The sequence below is a fragment of the Vanellus vanellus genome, assembly GCF_965231255.1.
Source record: "Vanellus vanellus genome assembly, contig: HAP1_SCAFFOLD_49, whole genome shotgun sequence".
NCBI lineage: Eukaryota > Metazoa > Chordata > Aves > Charadriiformes > Charadriidae > Vanellus > Vanellus vanellus.
Window position 1 is genome coordinate 9160 of NW_028126699.1, and position 13217 is coordinate 22376.

The window sequence follows — 13217 nt, forward strand, 5'->3', positions numbered from 1 at the left end:
GGTATCTTCCACGGAGGAGTCTGGGGTTGCTACCCGGGATGACAGGGCCCAAAAGCACCGGAATAAACACTCAGGGAAAAAGCTGCAAGGAGTCTCGGATGCTTCCCAGAGGATGGACCTTTGTCCAAGGAAAAAAATCATCTCGGGTATCTTCCCTGGAGGAGTCTGGGGTTGCTACCCGGGATCACAGGGCCCTAAAGCACTGGAGAAAACTCTGCGGGAGACGCCTGGGAGGAATTCTGGGTAGATCCCGCAGGATGGACCACTGGCAAGAGAGAAAAATCATATTGGGTGTCTTCCCTGGAGGAGTCTGGGGTTGCTACCCGGGATGACAGAACCATAAACCGTGAGAAAAAGACTCAGGGACATAGCTGCGACAAGGCTCGGATGCAGCCCAGAGGATGGAGCTTTGTCCAAGGAGAAAAATCATCTCGGGTATCTTCCCTGGAGGAGTCTGGGGTTGCTACCCGGGATTACAGGGCCCCAAAACACCGGAATAAACACTCAGGGACATACCTGCAAGGAGTCTCGGATGCTTCCCAGAGGATGGAGCTTTGTCCAAGGAGAAAAATCATCTCGGGTATCTTCCCTGGAGGAGTCTGGGATTGCTACCCAGGATGACAGGGCGCTAAACCACCGGAATAAGGACTCAGGGACATACCTGGAAGGAGTCTCGGATGCTTCCCAGAGGATGGAGCTTTGTCCAAGGAGAAAAATCATCTCGGGTATCTTCCCTGGAGGAGTCTGGGGTTGCTACCCGGGATCACAGGGCCCCAAAACACCGGAATAAACAATCAGGGACATACCTGCAAGGAGTCTCGGATGCTTCCCAGAGGATGGAGCTTTGTCCAAGGAGAAAAATCATCTCGGTATATTGCATGGAGGAGTCTAGGGTTGCTACCCGGGATTACAGGGACCCAAAACACAGGAAAAATGTCTGCGGGAGACGCCTGGGAGGAATCTCAGATGCATCCCAGAAGATGGAGCATTGTCCAAGGAGAAAAATCATCTCGGGTATCTTCCCTGGAGGAGTCTGGGGTTGCTACCCGGGATTACAGGGACCCAAACCACAGGAAAAATGTTTGCGGCAGACACCTGGGAGGAATCTCAGATGCATCCCAGAAGATGGAGCATTGTCAAAGGAGAAAAATCATCTCGGGTATCTTCCCTGGAGGCGTCTGGGGTTGCTACCCGGGATCACAGGGCCCCAAAACACCGGAATAAAAACTCAGGGACATACCTGCAAGGAGTTTCGGATGCTTCCCAGAGAATGGAGCATTGTCCAAGGAGAAAAATTATCTCGGGTATCTTCCCTAGAGGAGTCTGGGGTTCTACCCGGGATCACAGGGCCCTAAAGCACTGGAGAAAACTCTGCGGGAGACGCCTGGGAGGAATTCTGGGTAGATCCCGCAGGATGAACCACTGGCAAGAGAGAAAAATCATATTGGGTGTCTTCCCTGGAGGAGTCTGGGGTTGCTACCTGGGATGACAGAACCATAAACCGTGAGAAAAAGACTCAGGGACATAGCTGCCACAAGTCTCGGATGCTTCCCAGAAGATGGAGCTTTGTCCCAGGAGAAAAATCATCTCGGGTATCTTCCCTGGAGGAGTCTGGGGTTGCTACCCGGGATCACAGGTCCCCAAAACACCGGAATAAACACTCAGGGACATACCTGCAAGGAGTCATGGATGCTTCCCAGAAGATGGAGCTTTGTCCAAGGAGAAAAATCATCTCGGGTATATTCCCTGGAGGAGTCTGGGGTTGCTACCCGGGATTACAGGGCCCCAAAACACCGGAATAAACAATCAGGGACATACCTGCAAGGAGTCTCGGATGCTTCCCAGAGGATGGAGCTTTGTCCAAGGAGAAAAATCATCTCGGGTATCTTCCCTGGAGGAGTCTGGGGTTGCTACCCGGGATTACAGGGAACCAAACCACAGGAAAAATGTCTGCGGGAGATGCCTGGGAGGAATCTCAGATGCATCCCAGAGGATGGAGCATTGTCCAAAGAGAAAAATCATCTCGGGTATCTTCCCTGGAGGAGTCTGGGGTTGCTACCCGGGATCACAGGGCCCTAAACCCCAGGAAGAAAACACTCAGAAACAGAGCTGGGAGGAGTCTCGGGTGCATCCCGCAGGATGGACAATAGTCCAAGGAGAAAAATCAACTTGGGTATCTTCCACGGAGGAGTCTGGGGTTGCTACCCGGGATCACAGGGCCCAAAAGCACCGGAATAAACACTCAGGGAAAAAGCTGCAAGGAGTCCCGGATGCTTCCCAGAGGATGGAGCATTGTCCAAGGAGAAAAATCATCTCGGGTATCTTCCCTGGAGGAGTCTGGGGTTGCTACCCGGGCTCACAGGGCCCTAAAGCACTGGAGAAAACTCTGCGGGAGACGCCTGGGAGGAATTCTGGGTAGATCCCGCAGCATGGACCACTGTCAAGAGAGAAAAATCATATTGGGTGTCTTCCCTGGAGGAGTCTGGGGTTGCTACCTGGGATGACAGAACCATAAACCGTGAGAAAAAGACTCAGGGACATAGCTGCGACAAGTCTCGGATGCAGCCCAGAGGATGGAGCTTTGTCCAAGGAGAAAAATCATCTCGGGTATCTTCCCTGGAGGAGTCTGGGGTTGCTACCCGGGATCACAGGGCCCTAAAGCACTGGAGAAAACTCTGCGGGAGACGCCTGGGAGGAATTCTGGGTAGATACCGTAGGATGGACCACTGTCAAGAGAGAAAAATCATATTGGGTGTCTTCCCTGGAGGAGTCTGGGGTTGCTACCTGGGATGACAGAACCATAAACCGTGATAAAAAGACTCAGGGACATAGCTGCGACAAGTCTCGGATGCATCCCAGAGGATGGAGCTTTGTCCAAGGAGAAAAATCGTCTCGGGTATCTTCCCTGGAGGAGTCTGGGGTTGCTACCCGGGATTACAGGGAACCAAACCACAGGAAAAATGTCTGCGGGAGACGCCTGGGACGAATCTCAGATGCATCCCAGAAGATGGAGCATTGTCCAAGGAGAAAAATCATCTCGGGTATCTTCCCTGGAGGAGTCTGGGGTTGCTACCCGGGATCACAGGGCCCTAAAGCCCAGGAAGAAAACACTCAGAAACAGAGCTGGGAGGAGTCTCGGGTGCATCCCTCAGGATGGACAATAGTCCAAGGAGAAAAATCAACTTGCGTATCTTCCCTGGAGGAGTCTGGGGTTGCTACCCGGGATGACAGGGCCCAAAAGCACCGGAATAAACACTCAGGGACAAAGCTGCAAGGAGTCTCGGATGCTTCCCAGAGGATGGAGCATTGTCCAAGGAGAAAAATCATCTCGGGTATCTTCCCTGGAGGAGTCTGGGGTTGCTACCCGGGATCACAGTGCCCTAAAGCACTGGAGAAAACTCTGCGGGAGACACCTGGGAGGAATTCTGGGTAGATCCCGCAGGATGGACCACTGTCAAGAGAGAAAAATCATATTGGGTGTCTTCCCTGGAGGAGTCTGGGGTTGCTACCTGGGATGACAGAACCATAAACCGTGAGAAAAAGACTCAGGGACATAGCTGCCACAAGTCTCGGATGCATCCCAGAGGATGGAGCTTTGTCCAAGGAGAAAAATCATCTCGGGTATCTTCCCTGGAGGAGTCTGGGGTTGCTACCCGGGATTACAGGGACCCAAACCACAGGAAAAATGTTTGCGGGAGACGCCTGGGAGGAATCTCAGATGCATCCCAGAAGATGGAGCATTGTCCAAGGAGAAAAATCATCTCGGGTATCTTCCCTGGAGGAGTCTGGGGTTGCTACCCGGGATTACAGGGAACCAAACCACAGGAAAAATGTCTGCGGGAGACGCCTGGGAGGAATCTCAGATGCATCCCAGAAAATGGAGCATTGTCCAAGGAGAAAAATCATCTCGGGTATCTTCCCTGGAGGAGTCTGGGGTTGCTACCCGGGATTACAGGGAACCAAACCACAGGAAAAATGTCTGGGAAATGCCTGGGACGAATCTCGTATGCATCCCAGAATATGGAGCTTTGTCCCAGGAGAAAAATCATCTCTGGTATCTTCCCTGGAGGAGTCTGGGGTTGCTACCCGGGATTACAGGGAACCAAACCACAGGAAAAATGTCTGCGGGAGACGCCTGGGAGGAATCTCAGATGTATCCCAGAGGATGGAGCATTGTCCAAGGAGAAAAATCATCTCGGGTATCTTCCCTGGAGGAGTCTGGGGTTGCTACCCGGGATCACAGGGCCCTAAACCCCAGGAAGAAAACACTCAGAAACAGAGCTGGGAGGAGTCTCGGGTGCATCCCTCAGGATGGACAATAGTCCAAGGAGAAAAATCAACTTGGGTATCTTCCACGGAGGAGTCTGGGGTTGCTACCCGGGATCACAGGGCCCAAAAGCACCGGAATAAACACTCAGGGAAAAAGCTGCAAGGAGTCTCGGATGTTTCCCAGAGGATGGAGCATTGTCCAAGGAGAAAAATCATCTCGGGTATCTTCCCTGGAGGAGTCTGGGGTTGCTACCCGGGATCACAGGGCCCTAAAGCACTGGAGAAAACTCTGCGGGAGACGCCTGGGAGGAATTCTGGGTAGATCCCGCAGGATGGACCACTGTCAAGAGAGAAAAATCATATTGGGTGTCTTCCCTGGAGGAGTCTGGGGTTGCTACCTGGGATGACAGAACCATGAACCGCGAGAAAAAGACTCAGGGACATAGCTGCCACAAGTCTCGGATGCATCCCAGAGGATGGAGCTTTGTCCAAGGAGAAAAATCGTCTCGGGTATCTTCCCTGGAGGAGTCTGGGGTTGCTACCCGGGATCACAGGGACCCAAACCACAGGAAAAATGTTTGCGGGAGACGCCTGGGAGGAATCTCAGATACATCCCAGAAGATGGAGCATTGTCCAAGGAGAAAAATCATCTCGGGTATCTTCCCTGGAGGAGTCTGGGGTTGCTACCTGGGATCACAGGGCCCCAAACCACAGGAAAAATGTCTGCGGGAGACGCCTGGGAGGAATCTCAGATGCATCCCAGAAAATGGAGCATTGTCCAAGGAGAAAAATCATCTCGGGTATCTTCCCTGGAGGAGTCTGGGGTTGCTACCCGGGATCACAGGGCCCTAAAGCACTGGAGAAAACTCTGCGGGAGACGCCTGGGAGGAATTCTGGGTAGATCCCGCAGGATGGACCACTGTCAAGAGAGAAAAATCATATTGGGTGTCTTCCCTGGAGGAGTCTGGGGTTGCTACCTGGGATGACAGAACCCTAAACCGTGAGAAAAAAGACTCAGGGACATAGCTGCCACAAGTCTCGGATGCATCCCAGAGGATGGAGCTTTGTCCAAGGAGAAAAATCATCTCGGGTATCTTCCCTGGAGGAGTCTGGGGTTGCTACCCGGGATTACAGGGAACCAAACCACAGGAAAAACACTCAGGGACATACCTGCAAGGAGTCTCGGATGCTTCCCAGAGGATGGAGCTTTGTCCAAGGAGAAAATTCATCTCGGGTATCTTCCCTGGAGGAGTCTGGGGTTGCTACCCGGGATCACAGGGTCCCAAAACACCGGAATAAACACTCAGGGACATACCTGCAAGGAGTCTCGGATGCTTCCCAGAGAATGGAGCATTGTCTAAGGAGAAAAATCATCTCGGGTATCTTCCCTGGAGGAGTCTGGGGTTGCTACCCGGGATTACAGGGAACCAAACCACAGGAAAAATGTCTGCGGGAGACGCCTGGGAGGAATCTCAGATGCATCCCAGAAGATGGAGCATTGTCCAAGGAGAAAAATCATCTCGGGTATCTTCCCTGGAGGAGTCTGGGGTTGCTACACGGGATCACAGGGCCCTAAAGCCCAGGAAGAAAACACTCAGAAACAGAGCTGGGAGGAGTCTCGGGTGCATCCCTCAGGATGGACAATAGTCCAAGGAGAAAAATCAACTTGCGTATCTTCCCTGGAGGAGTCTGGGGTTGCTACCCGGGATGACAGGGCCCAAAAGCACCGGAATAAACACTCAGGGAAAAAGCTGCAAGGAGTCTCGGATGCTTCCCAGAGGATGGAGCATTGTCCAAGGAGAAAAATCATCTCGGGTATCTTCCCTGGAGGAGTCTGGGGTTGCTACCCGGGATCACAGTGCCCTAAAGCAATGGAGAAAACTCTGCGGGAGACACCTGGGAGGAATTCTGGGTAGATCCCGCAGGATGGACCACTGTCAAGAGAGAAAAATCATATTGGGTGTCTTCCCTGGAGGAGTCTGGGGTTGCTACCTGGGATGACAGAACCATAAACCGTGAGAAAAAGACTCAGGGACATAGCTGCCACAAGCCTCGGATGCATCCCAGAGGATGGAGCATTGTCCAACGAGAAAAATCATCTCGGGTATCTTCCCTGGAGGAGTCTGGGGTTGCTACCCGGGATTACAGGGAACCAAACCACAGGAAAAATGTCTGCGGGAGATGCCTGGGAGGAATCTCAGATGCATCCCAGAAAATGGAGCATTGTCCAAGGAGAAAAATCATCTCGGGTATCTTCCCTGGAGGAGTCTGGGGTTGCTACCCGGGATCACAGGGCCCTAAAGCACTGGAGAAAACTCTGCGGGAGACGCCTGGGAGGAATTCTGGGTAGATCCCGCAGGATGGACCACTGTCAAGAGAGAAAAATCATATTGGGTGTCTTCCCTGGAGGAGTCTGGGGTTGCTACCTGGGATGACAGAACCCTAAACCCTGAGAAAAAAGACTCAGGGACATAGCTGCCACAAGTCTCGGATGCTTCCCAGAGGATGGAGCTTTGTCCAAGGAGAAAAATCATCTCGGGTATCTTCCCTGGAGGAGTCTGGGGTTGCTACCCGGGATTACAGGAACCCAAAACACTGGAATAAACACTCAGGGACATACCTGCAAGGAGTCTCGGATGCTTCCCAGAGAATGGAGCATTGTCTAAGGAGAAAAATCATCTCGGGTATCTTCCCTGGAGGAGTCTGGGGTTGCTACCCGGGATTACAGGGACCCAAACAACAGGAAAAATGTCTGCGGGAGACGCCTGGGAGGAATCTCAGATGTATCCCAGAAGATGGAGCATTGTCCAAGGAGAAAAATCATCTCGGGTATCTTCCCTGGAGGAGTCTGGGGTTGCTACCCGGGATTACAGGGAACCAAACAACAGGAAAAATGTCTGCGGGAGACGCCTGGGAGGAATCTCAGATGTATCCCAGAAGATGGAGCATTGTCCAAGGAGAAAAATCATCTCGGGTATCTTCCCTGGAGGAGTCTGGGGTGCTACCCAGGATGACAGGGCGCTAAACCACCGGAATAAAGACTCAGGGACATACCTGCAAGGAGTCTAAGATGCTTCCCAGAGGATGGAGCTTTGTCCAAGGAGAAAAATCATCTCGGGTATCTTCCCTGGAGGAGTCTGGGGTTGCTACCCGGGATCACAGGGCCCCAAAACACCGGAATAAACACTCAGGGACATACCTGCAAGGAGTCTCGGATGCTTCGCAGAGAATGAAGCATTGTCTAAGGAGAAAAATCATCTCGGGTATCTTCCCTGGAGGAGTCTGGGGTTGCTACCCGGGATGACAGGGCGCTAAACCACCGGAATAAAGACTCAGGAACATACCTGCAAGGACTCTCGGATGCTTCCCAGAGGATGGAGATTTGTCCAAGTAGAAAAATCATCTCGGGTATCTTCCCTGGAGCAGTCTGGGGTTGCTACCCAGGATTACAGGGACCCAAATCACAGGAAAAATGTTTGCGGGAGACGCCTGGGAGGAATCTCATATGCATCCCAGAAGATGGAGCATTGTCCAAGGAGAAAAATCATCTCGGGTATCTTCCCTGGAGGAGTCTGGGGTTGCTACCCGGGATCACAGGGCCCCAAAACACCGGAATAAACACTCAGGGACATACCTGCAAGGAGTCTCGGATGCTTCCCAGCGGATGGAGCATTGTATAAGGAGAAAAATCATCTCGGGTATCTTCCCTGGAGGAGTCTGGGGTTGCTACCCGGGATCACAGGGCCCCAAAACACCGGAATAAACACTCAGGGACATACCTGCAAGGAGTCTCGGATGCTTCCCAGAGAATGGAGCATTGTATAAGGAGAAAAATCATCTCGGGTATCTTCCCTGGAGGAGTCTGGGGTTGCTACCCGGGATGAAAGGGACCCAAACCACGGGAAAAATGTCTGCGGGAGACACCTGGGAGGAATCTCACATGCATCCGAGAAGATGGAGCATTGTCCAAGGAGAAAAATCATCTCGGGTATCTTCCCTGGAGGAGTCTGGGGTTGCTACCCGGGATCACAGGGCGCTAAACCCCAGGAAGAAAACACTCAGAAACAGAGCTGGGAGGAGTCTCGGGTGCATCCCGCAGGATGGACAATAGTCCAAGGAGAAAAATCAACTTGGGTATCTTCCACGGAGGAGTCTGGGGTTGCTACCCGGGATCACAGGGCCCAAAAGCACCGGAATAAACACTCAGGGAAAAAGCTGCAAGGAGTCTCGGATGCTTCCCAGAGGATGGAGCATTGTCCAAGGAGAAAAATGATCCCGGATATCTTTCCTGGAGGAGTCTGGGGTTGCTACCCGGGATTAAAGGGACCCAAACCACTGGAAAAATGTCTGCGGGAGACACCTGGGAGGAATCTCAGATGCATCCCAGAAGATGGAGCATTGTCCAAGGAGAAAAATCATCTCGGGTATCTTCACTGGAGGAGTCTGGGGTTGCTACCCGGGATCACAGGGCCCTAAAGCACTGGAATAAACACTCCGGGACAAAGCTGCAAGGAGTCTCGGATGCTTCCCAGAGGATGGAGCATTGTCCAAGGAGAAAAATCATCTCGGATATCTTCCCTGGAGGAGTCTGGGGTTGCTACCCGGGATCACAGGGCCCTAAAGCACTGGAGAAAACTCTGCGGGAGACGCCTGGGAGGAATTCTGGGTAGATCCCGCAGGATGGACCACTGTCAAGAGAGAAAAATCATATTGGGTGTCTTCCCTGGAGGAGTCTGGGGTTGCTACCTGGGATGACAGAACCCTAAACCGCGAGAAAAAAGACTCAGGGACATAGCTGCGACAAGTCTCAGATGCATCCAGGAGGATGGAGCATTGTCCAAGGAGAAAAATCATCTCGGGTACCTTCCCTGGAGGAGTCTGGGGTTGCTACCCGGGATTACAGGGACCCAAACCACAGGAAAAATGTCTGCGGGAGACGCCTGGGAGGAATCTCAGATGCATCCCAGAAGATGGAGCATTGTCCAAGGAGAAAAATCAGCTCGGGTATCTTCCCTGGAGGAGTCTGGGGTTGCTACCCGGGATTACAGTGACCCAAACTACAGGAAAAATGTTTGCGGGAGACGCCTGGGAGGAATCTCAGATGCATCCCAGAAGATGGAGCATTGTCCAAGGAGAAAAATCATCTCGGGTATCTTCCCTGGAGGAGTCTGGGGTTGCTACCCAGGATGACAGGGCGCTAAACCACCGGAATAAAGACTCAGGTACATACCTGCAAGGAGTCTAAGATGCTTCCCAGAGGATGGAGCTTTGTCCAAGGAGAAAAATCATCTCGGGTATCTTCCCTGGAGGAGTCTGGTGTTGCTACCTGGGATCACAGGGCCCAAAAGCACTGGGATAAACACTCAGGGACAAAGCTGCAAGGAGTCTCGGATGCTTCCCAGAGGATGGAGCATTGTCCAAGGAGAAAAATCATCTCGGGTACCTTCCCTGGAGGAGTCTGGGGTTCCTACCCGGGATCACAGGGCCCTAAAGCACTGGAGAAAACTCTGCGGGAGACGCCTGGGAGGAATTCTGGGTAGATCTCGCAGGATGGACCACTGTCAAGAGAGAAAAATCATATTGGGTGTCTTCCCTGGAGGAGTCTGGGGTTGCTACCTGGGATGACAGAACCCTAAACCGCGAGAAAAAAGACTCAGGGACATAGCTGCGACAAGTCTCGGATGCATCCCAGAGGATGGAGCATTGTCCAAGGAGAAAAATCATCTCGGGTATCTTCCCTGGAGGAGTCTGGGGTTGCTACCCAGGATGACAGGGCGCTAAACCACCGGAATAAAGACTCAGGGACATACCTGCAAGGAGTCTCGGATGCTTCCCAGAGGATGGAGCTTTGTCCAAGGAGAAAAATCATCTCGGGTATCTTCCCTGGAGGAGTCTGGGGTTGCTACCCGGGATCACAGGGCCCCAAAACACCGGAATAAACACTCAGGGACATACCTGCAAGGAGTCTCGGATGCTTCCCAGAGAATGAAGCATTGTCCAAGGAGAAAAATCATCTCGGGTATCTTCCCTGGTGGAGTCTGGGGTTGCTACCCGGGATTACAGGGACCCAAACCACAGCAAAAATGTCTGCGGGAGACGCCTGGGAGGAATCTCAGATGCATCCCAGAAGATGGAGCATTGTCCAAGGAGAAAAATCATCTCGGGTATCTTCCCTGGAGGAGTCTGGGGTTGCTACCCGGGATCACAGGGCGCTAAACCACCGGAAGAAAACACTCAGAAACAGAGCTGGGAGGAGTCTCGGGTGCATCCCGCAGGATGGACAATAGTCCAAGGTGAAAAATCAACTTGGGTATTTTCCACGGAGGAGTCTGGGGTTTCTACCTGGGATCACAGGGCCCAAAACCACCGGAATAAACACTCAGGGACAAAGCTGCAAGGAGTCTCGGATGCATCCCAGCGGATGGAGCATTGTCCAAGGAGAAAATTCATCTCGGGTATCTTCACTGGAGGAGTCTGCGGTTGCTACCCGGGATTGCAGGGCCCTAAAGCACTGGAGAAAGCTCTGCGGGAGACGCCTGGGAGGAATTCTGGATAGATCCCGCATGATGGACCACTGTCAAGAGAGAAAAATCATCTTGGCTGTCTTCCCTGGAGGAGTCTGGGGTTGCTACCTGGGATGACAGAACCCTAAACGGCGAGAAAAAAGACTCGGGGACATAGCTGCGACAAGTCTCGGATGCATCCCAGAGGATGGAGCTTTATCCAAGGAGAAAAATCATCTCGCGTATCTTCCCTGGAGGAGTCTGGGGTTGCTACCCGGGATTACAGGGACCCAAACCACCGGAAAAATGTCTGCGGGAGACGCCTGGGAGGAATCTCAGATGCATCCCAGAAGATGGAGCTTTGTCCCAGGAGAAAAATCATCTCGGGTATCTTCCCTGGAGGAGTCTGGGGTTGCTACCCGGGATTACAGGGACCCAAACCACCGGAAAAATGTCTGCGGGAGACGCCTGGGAGGAATCTCAGATGCATCCCAGAGGATGGAGCTTTGTCCAAGGAGAAAAATCATCTCGGGTATCTTCCCTGGAGGAGTCTGGGGTTGCTACCCGGGATTACAGGGACCCAAACCACAGGAAAAATGTCTGGGAGATGCCTGCGAGGAATCTCATATGCATCCCAGAAGATGGAGCTTTGTCCCAGGAGAAAAATCATCTCGGGTATCTTCCCTGGAGGAGTCTGGGGTTGCTACCCGGGATCACAGGGCCCCAAAACACCGGAATAAACACTCAGGGACATACCTGCAAGGAGTCTCGGATGCTTCCCAGAGGATGGAGCTTTGTCCAAGGAGAAAAATCATCTCGGGTATCTTCCCTGGAGGAGTCTGGGATTGCTACCCAGGATGACAGGGCGCTAAACCACCGGAATAAAGACTCAGGGACATACCTGGAAGGAGTCTCGGATGCTTCCCAGAGGATGGAGCTTTGTTCAAGGAGAAAAATCATCTCGGGTATCTTCCCTGGAGGAGTCTGGGGTTGCTACCCGGGATTACAGGGACCCAAAACACAGGAAAAATATTTGCGTGAGACGCCTGGGAGGAATGTCAGATGCATCCCAGAAGATGGAGCATTGTTCAAGGAGAAAAATCATCTCGGGTATCTTCCCTGGAGGAGTCTGGGGTTGCTACCCGGGACCACAGGGCCCCAAAACACCGGAATAAACAATCAGGGACATACCTGCAAGGAGTCTCGGATGCTTCCTAGAGGATGGAGCTTTGTCCAAGGAGAAAAATCGTCTCGGGTATCTTCCCTGGAGGAGTCTGGGGTTGCTACCCGGGATTACAGGGACCCAAACCACAGGAAAAATGTTTGCGGGAGACGCCTGGGAGGAATCTCAGATGCATCCCAGAAGATGGAGCATTGTCCAAGGAGAAAAATCATCTCGGGTATCTTCCCTGGAGGAGTCTGGGGTTGCTACCTGGGATCACAGGGCCCTAAAGCACTGGAGAAAACTCTGCGGGAGACGCCTGGGAGGAATCTCAGATGCATCCCAGAAGATGGAGCATTGTCCAAGGAGAAAAATCATCTCGGGTATCTTCCCTGGAGGAGTCTGGGGTTGCTACCCGGGATTACAGGGCCCTAAAGCACTGGAATAAACACTCAGGGACAAAGCTGCAAGGAGTCTCGGATGCTTCCCAGAGGATGGAGCATTGTCCAAGGAGAAAAATCATCTCGGATATCTTCCCTGGAGGAGTCTGCGGTTGCTACCCGGGATCTCAGGGCCCTAAAGCACTGGAATAAACACTAAGGGACAAAGCTGCAAGGAGTCTCGGATGTTTCCCAGAGGATGGAGCTTTGTCCAAGGAGAAAAATCATCTCGGGTATCTTCCCTGGAGGAGTCTGGGGTTGCTACCCGGGATCACAGGGCCCTAAAGCACTGGAGAAAACTCTGCGGGAGACGCCTGGGAGGAATTCTGGGTAGATCCCGCAGGATGGACCACTGTCAAGAGAGAAAAATCATATTGGGTGTCTTCCCTGGAGGAGTCTGGGGTTGCTACCTGGGATGACAGAACCCTAAACCGTGAGAAAAAAGACTCAGGGACAAAGCTGCAAGGAGTCTCGGATGCTTCCCAGAGGATGGAGCATTGTCCAAGGAGAAAAATCATCTCGGGTATCTTCCCTGGAGGAGTCTGGCGTTGCTACCCAGGATTACAGGGCGCTAAACCACCGGAATAAAGACTCAGGGACATACCTGCAAGGAGTCTCAGATGCTTCCCAGAGGATGGAGCTTTGTCCAAGGAGAAAAATCATCTCGGGTATCTTCCCTGGAGGAGTCTGGGGTTGCTACCCGGGATCACAGGGCGCTAAACCCCAGGAAGAAAACACTCAGAAACAGAGCTGGGAGGAGTCTCGGGCGCATCCCGCAGGATGGACAATAGTCCAAGGTGAAAAATCAACTTGGGTATTTTCCACGGAGGAGTCTGGGGTTTC